Below are 6000 nucleotides of genomic sequence, written 5' to 3'. Positions count from 1 at the left end.
GGTTGTGGAGTGGAGATACCTTCTAGAGGGAGCACAACATCCCATCACAGTATATACTGACCATAAGAATATTCTTATCTGCAGTTGGCTCAGTGTTTGAATCCAAGACAAGCTCGTTGGGCCTTTTTCTTTGCCAGATTTAATTTTAAGCTCACCTATCGTCCAGGGTCTCAAAACAAAAAAGCGGATGCCCTTTCTCAGTCCTTCAATTCTTCCGAATCAAATGATGCTACCATGAATCAAGCCATTGTGAGTACTACATCCTTTTTAACTACTAGAACTTCTCCGGTCCCGGTTCCTCCGCTTGGCAAAACTTTTGTCGCCTCAAATCTTCAAAAACGACTACTTACTTGGGCTCACTCTTCATCTTTTATGGGACATCCTGGGTCCTAAGGACTCTTAAAATTATTCAACAGTCCTACTGGTGGCCACGTCTTAAAGCCGACGTTCAGCAGTTCATAGCAGCATGCCCTAAAGAATGCCCATAAGAATCCAAAGGGTTCTCCTCCAGGTTTGTTACATCCATTATCTATACCCAAACAACCTTGGACTCATATCTCAATGGATTTTGTGACTGAATTACCTCCATCAAAAAGGCAAAATACCATTTGGGTGGTAGTGGATCGATTTTCGAAAATGGCACATTTTATTCCATTAACAGGATTACCATCAGGTCCTTCACTAACCAGATTATTCATTTCTGAGATCTTTAAATTGCATGGCCTTCCTCAAGAGATAGTTTCTGATCGTGGAACACAGTTTGTAGCCAAGTTTTGGAGGTCACTTTGTTCTTCATTAAACATTAAGTTGAATTTCTCTTCTGCATATCATCTCCAGACAGATGGACAAACTGAAAGAGTAAATCAACATCTTGAAACTTTCCTCCGGTTATGCATATCTTCCTCACAGGATGATTGGATAGACTACCTTCCACTGGCAGAATTTGCTCATAATAATCTTTTTCATTCATCTTCAGAGTCTACACCATTTTATACTAACTTCGGTTATCATCCTCGTGTGCCAGAGTTCCATCCTTTGCCAGCTCAGGAGGTCCCAGTGGCATATCAAGTGCTTCAACGTTTGTCTAAAATCTAGAGATGTGTGTGCAAATCATTGATTAAATCTTTTGCTCATTATAAATCTTTTGCAGATATAAAATGTAAGGCTGTACCTAACCACAAGGAAGGAGATCAAGTTTGGATTTCTACTCGCAATCTCAAGTTCAAAGTTCCTTCTAAGAAGTTTGCTCCCAAGTTTATTCGCCCATTTCCCATAGAAAAGGTACTCAATCCTGTAGCATACAAAGTCAAGTTGCCACATTCTTTTAAAATATCTAACGCCTTTCATACATCTCTGCTGAAACCTTTGATCCTCAATAAGTTTCGTGCTGCCCTGTCCAAACCTCCTAAAATTCACTCTTTGTAGGATGAAGAATATGAGTTTAAGGAGATTGTGGACTCACGTCGTCAATATGGATGTCTGCAGTTTCTTGTTGATTGGAAAGGTATGGTCCGGAGGAGAGGTCCTGGGATTTTGCTGAAGATGTTCATGCTCTAAGGCTGGTTCAAAAAAGTCTACTCCAAGATTCCTGACAAAGTTCAAAGGTATCCAGAGTCCACCCTTAAAGGAGGGAAGTACTGTCACGAACCGATCACTCACCGCTGCGGGTTCTGGGGTCCGTCTGTTGCCAGTGCGGTTGCTCACGTTACTGTGCGACCATGTGGAGATGCGGCATGATCAGCAGCAGAGGTGATGCTGGTACTGGGAGCCGGGAGTGCGGAGAACAAATGGCCAGAATCATCTCTGTGTGTCTGCAGTACAGGAGGTGTCCATGTTGGAGACCAAATGCAGCACCTGTGAGCACCTGTGGGTAAGTGTTAGCCAATCCCGTGCTTGTGCTGCCTATAAATAGGCTGGGATTATTTCACTCTTCGCCAGTGCTTTGTTGTAGCCACTCTATACCCTAGCTCTGTGCTCTCTCCGTGGATTCCTGTGTGATTCCAGTGGTCCTTATATCACCTCCACTCCCAGAGGTCTGTGGAAGTTTCTACTAAATCCTGGTCCTCGTTTACTCAGCTTTCAGCTTAACCCATTCTTCTCTATTGTCGTCTGCTGCAGCTTTTCACAGTGCTACAAGTATTATCTTCGCAACCTGCAAGTATTCCTTTCAGTATTGTATCTTCATTTCTGCATCATTCAAAGACAGCTCTACACAGTTCTTCAGTTCAGCCTTTAAGCATCGGTAAGAAGGCTTCACAGTGATTCAGCTATGTCTACAATATCCAGTTAACACTTCTTACAGTTTGGCACAAATCATTGGAAAATTCTTCATTAATCTTCAGGCACGTTTTATCTTATTCATATGAACATTTCTTCAATGCATCTTCAATACTGATCCTGCTTACCTGTATGCTATTCATTGCAATACGTCAGTTAATATATGGTGACTAATAGTTATGAGCGGGTTCGGTTCCTCGGAAACCGAACCCCCCCGAACTTCACCCATTTTACACGGGTCCGATGCATACTCGGATTTTCCCGTATGGCTCGGTTAATCCGAGCGCACCCGAACGTCATCATCCCGCTGTCGGATTCTCGCGAGATTCGGATTCTATATAAGCAGCTGCGCGTCGCCGCCATTTTCACTCGTGCATTGGAAATGTTAGGGAGAGGACGTGGCTGGCATCCTCTCCATTTATTAATAATATTTGTGCTGCTTATTGCTTAATTGTGGGGACTGGGGAGCAGCTGTATTATATAGGAGGAGTACAGTGCAGAGTTTTGCTGAACAGTGACCACCAGTATACGTTGTCTGCCTGAAAAACACTCCATATCTGTGCTCAGTGTGCTGCATATATCTGTGCTCACACTGCTTAATTGTGGGGACTGGGGAGCAGCTGTATTATATAGGAGGAGTACAGTGCAGAGTTTTGCTGACCAGTGACCACCAGTATACGTTGTCTGCCTGAAAAACACTCCATATCTGTGCTCAGTGTGCTGCATATATCTGTGCTCACACTGCTTAATTGTGGGGACTGGGGAGCAGCTGTATTATATAGGAGGAGTACAGTGCAGAGTTTTGCTGACCAGTGACCACCAGTATACGTTGTCTGCCTGAAAAACACTCCATATCTGTGCTCAGTGTGCTGCATATATCTGTGCTCACACTGCTTAATTGTGGGGACTGGGGAGCAGCTGTATTATATAGGAGTACAGTGCAGAGTTTTGCTGACCAGTGACCACCAGTATACGTTGTCTGCCTGAAAAACACTCCATATCTGTGCTCAGTGTGCTGCATATATCTGTGCTCACACTGCTTAATTGTGGGGACTGGGAGCAGCTGTATTATATAGGAGGAGTACAGTGCAGAGTTTTGCTGACCAGTGACCACCAGTATACGTTGTCTGCCTGAAAAACACTCCATATCTGTGCTCAGTGTGCTGCATATATCTGTGCTCACACTGCTTTATTGTGGGGACTGGGGACCACCAGTATATTATATAGGAGGAGTACAGTGCAGAGTTTTGCTGACCAGTGACCACCAGTATATATAGCAGTACGGTACGGAAGGCCTACCTACCTCTGTGTCGTCAAGTATACTATCCATCTAGATTCTATACCTGTGGTGCATTTTAGTTTTGCAGTTTGCTGACAGTGACCACCAGTATATTTAGCAGTACGGTACGGAAGGCCACTGCTCTACCTACCTCTGTGTCATCAAGTATACTATCCATCTAGATTCTATACCTGTGGTGCATTTTAGTTTTGCAGTTTGCTGACAGTGACCACCAGTATATATAGCAGTACGGTACGGAAGGACACTGCTCTACCTAACTCTGTGTCGTCAAGTATACTATCCATCCATACCTGTGGTGCATTTCAGTTGTGCGCAGTATATATAGTAGTAGGCCATTGCTATTGATACTGGCATATAATTCCACACATTAAAAAATGGAGAACAAAAATGTGGAGGGTAAAATAGGGAAAGATCAAGATCCACTTCCACCTCGTGCTGAAGCTGCTGCCACTAGTCATGGCCGAGATGATGAAATGCCATCAACGTCGTCTGTCAAGGCCGATGCCCAATGTCATAGTAGAGAGCATGTAAAATCCAAAAAACAAAAGTTCAGTAAAATGACCCAAAAATCAAAATTAAAAGCGTTTGAGGAGAAGCGTAAACTTGCCAATATGCCATTTACGACACGGAGTGGCAAGGAACGGCTGAGGCCCTGGCCTATGTTCATGGCTAGTGGTTCAGCTTCACATGAGGATAGAAGCACTCATCCTCTCGCTAGAAAACTGCAGTGCCACTCCTAGATGGGCCAGGTGTTTGTGTCGGCCACTTGTGTCACTTAGCTTAGTCACACAGCGACCTTGGTGCGCCTCTTTTTTTCTTTGCATCATGTGCTGTTTGGGGACAATTTTTTTAAAGTGCCATCCTGCCTGACACTGCAGTGCCACTCCTAGATGGGCCAGGTGTTTGTGTCGGCCGCTTGTGTCGCTTAGCTTAGCCATCCAGCGACCTCGGTGCAAATTTTAGGACTAAAAATAATATTGTGAGGTGTGAGGTGTTCAGAATAGACTGAAAATTAGTGGAAATTATGGTTATTGAGGTTAATAATACTATGGGATCAAAATGACCCCCAAATTCTATGATTTAAGCTGTTTTTGAGTTTTTTTTGTAAAAAAACACCCGAATCCAAAACACACCCGAACCCGACAAAAATTTTCAGGGAGGTTTTGCCAAAACGCGTCCGAATCCAAAACACGGCCGCGGAACTGAATCCAAAACCAAAACACAAAACCCGAAAAATTTCCGGTGCACATCACTAGTGACTAATGATTGTCATTTAACTCCATATTTGAACTGTTGTCTATTAATAAATAAATGAAATGGAACTATCTTCATCCTTCCTGTTTCCACCATACTCCAGCACCTACACCTTCGTTTGGTCCAAGGTTAACTGATCCACAAATTCAGTAGGTCCTGACAGTAAGCACTGGCCCCATGGATCCCTCGGGTGACCAAATCGTAGGAGGCGGTGCTACGGCAAATATTCTTTCCCAGCTGAATAATCAGGAGTCCATATAGACACAAATAGTTCAGTTCATGCAAACTATGGTGGATCGTCTGGATGCTCTTCATACTGCTATAATGACACCACCAGTTCAAGTTCCAACTCCAGTGGTCTCAGCTTCCACAGCTGTTCCTCCAGTGATGGTGCCTATGTCTCGTCTGCAGTTACCTTCCCCAAGCAAGTTTGATGGGACCCCAAAGCTTTGCAGAGGATTACTGAATCAATGCGAGATTCAGTTTGAACTGTTGTCTGCTAGTTTTCCATCAGCCCGTTCTAAGATCGCATATATCATTGCCCTCCTGTCCGGTCAGGCTTTGGAGTGGACATTGCCGCTGTGGGAGAGGGGAGACCCTATTCTTTCTAATTATATTGAATTTGTATCATCCTTCCGGAAAATCTTCGATGAACCGGAAAGAACCACCTCAGCGTCTTTGGAGATTCTTCATCTACATCAAGGCTCACGCCCCGTTAGTCAATATATTATTCAATTGTGCACTCTGTCTACAGAATTAAACTGGAATGAAGAGGCTGGTCGCAGCATCCTGGAATGGACTCTCAGAGAGAATCAAGGATGATTTAACCACTCGTGATATGCCAACTAAGCTGGACGAATTAATTTCCATCTGCAATAAACTTTTTCTACGTTACAGAGAGCGTTGTTTAGAGAAGTCCAAGGTTGAATGATTTAACGTGCATTTTCAACCCAGACCTCGACAAGATCCTTCTTTGTCTCAGTCTCTTATGATGACAAAAGAGCCTATGCTCGAATTCGTCATCGACAGGGTAACCTCTGCATGTACTGCGGGTCCTCTGAACATTTCGTTAAGTTCTGCAAACTTCGGCCGTAAATATCTCGCTCCTAGCCTTTTCTTCAAGAGAGGTTAAGCTAGGAGTTACCTTGGAATCACGTTCCAGGAAGGAG

This window comes from Pseudophryne corroboree, chromosome 7, assembly GCF_028390025.1.
Source record: "Pseudophryne corroboree isolate aPseCor3 chromosome 7, aPseCor3.hap2, whole genome shotgun sequence".
In the NCBI taxonomy this organism is placed as follows: Eukaryota; Metazoa; Chordata; class Amphibia; order Anura; family Myobatrachidae; genus Pseudophryne; species Pseudophryne corroboree.
This window is presented reverse-complemented; position numbering follows the sequence as displayed.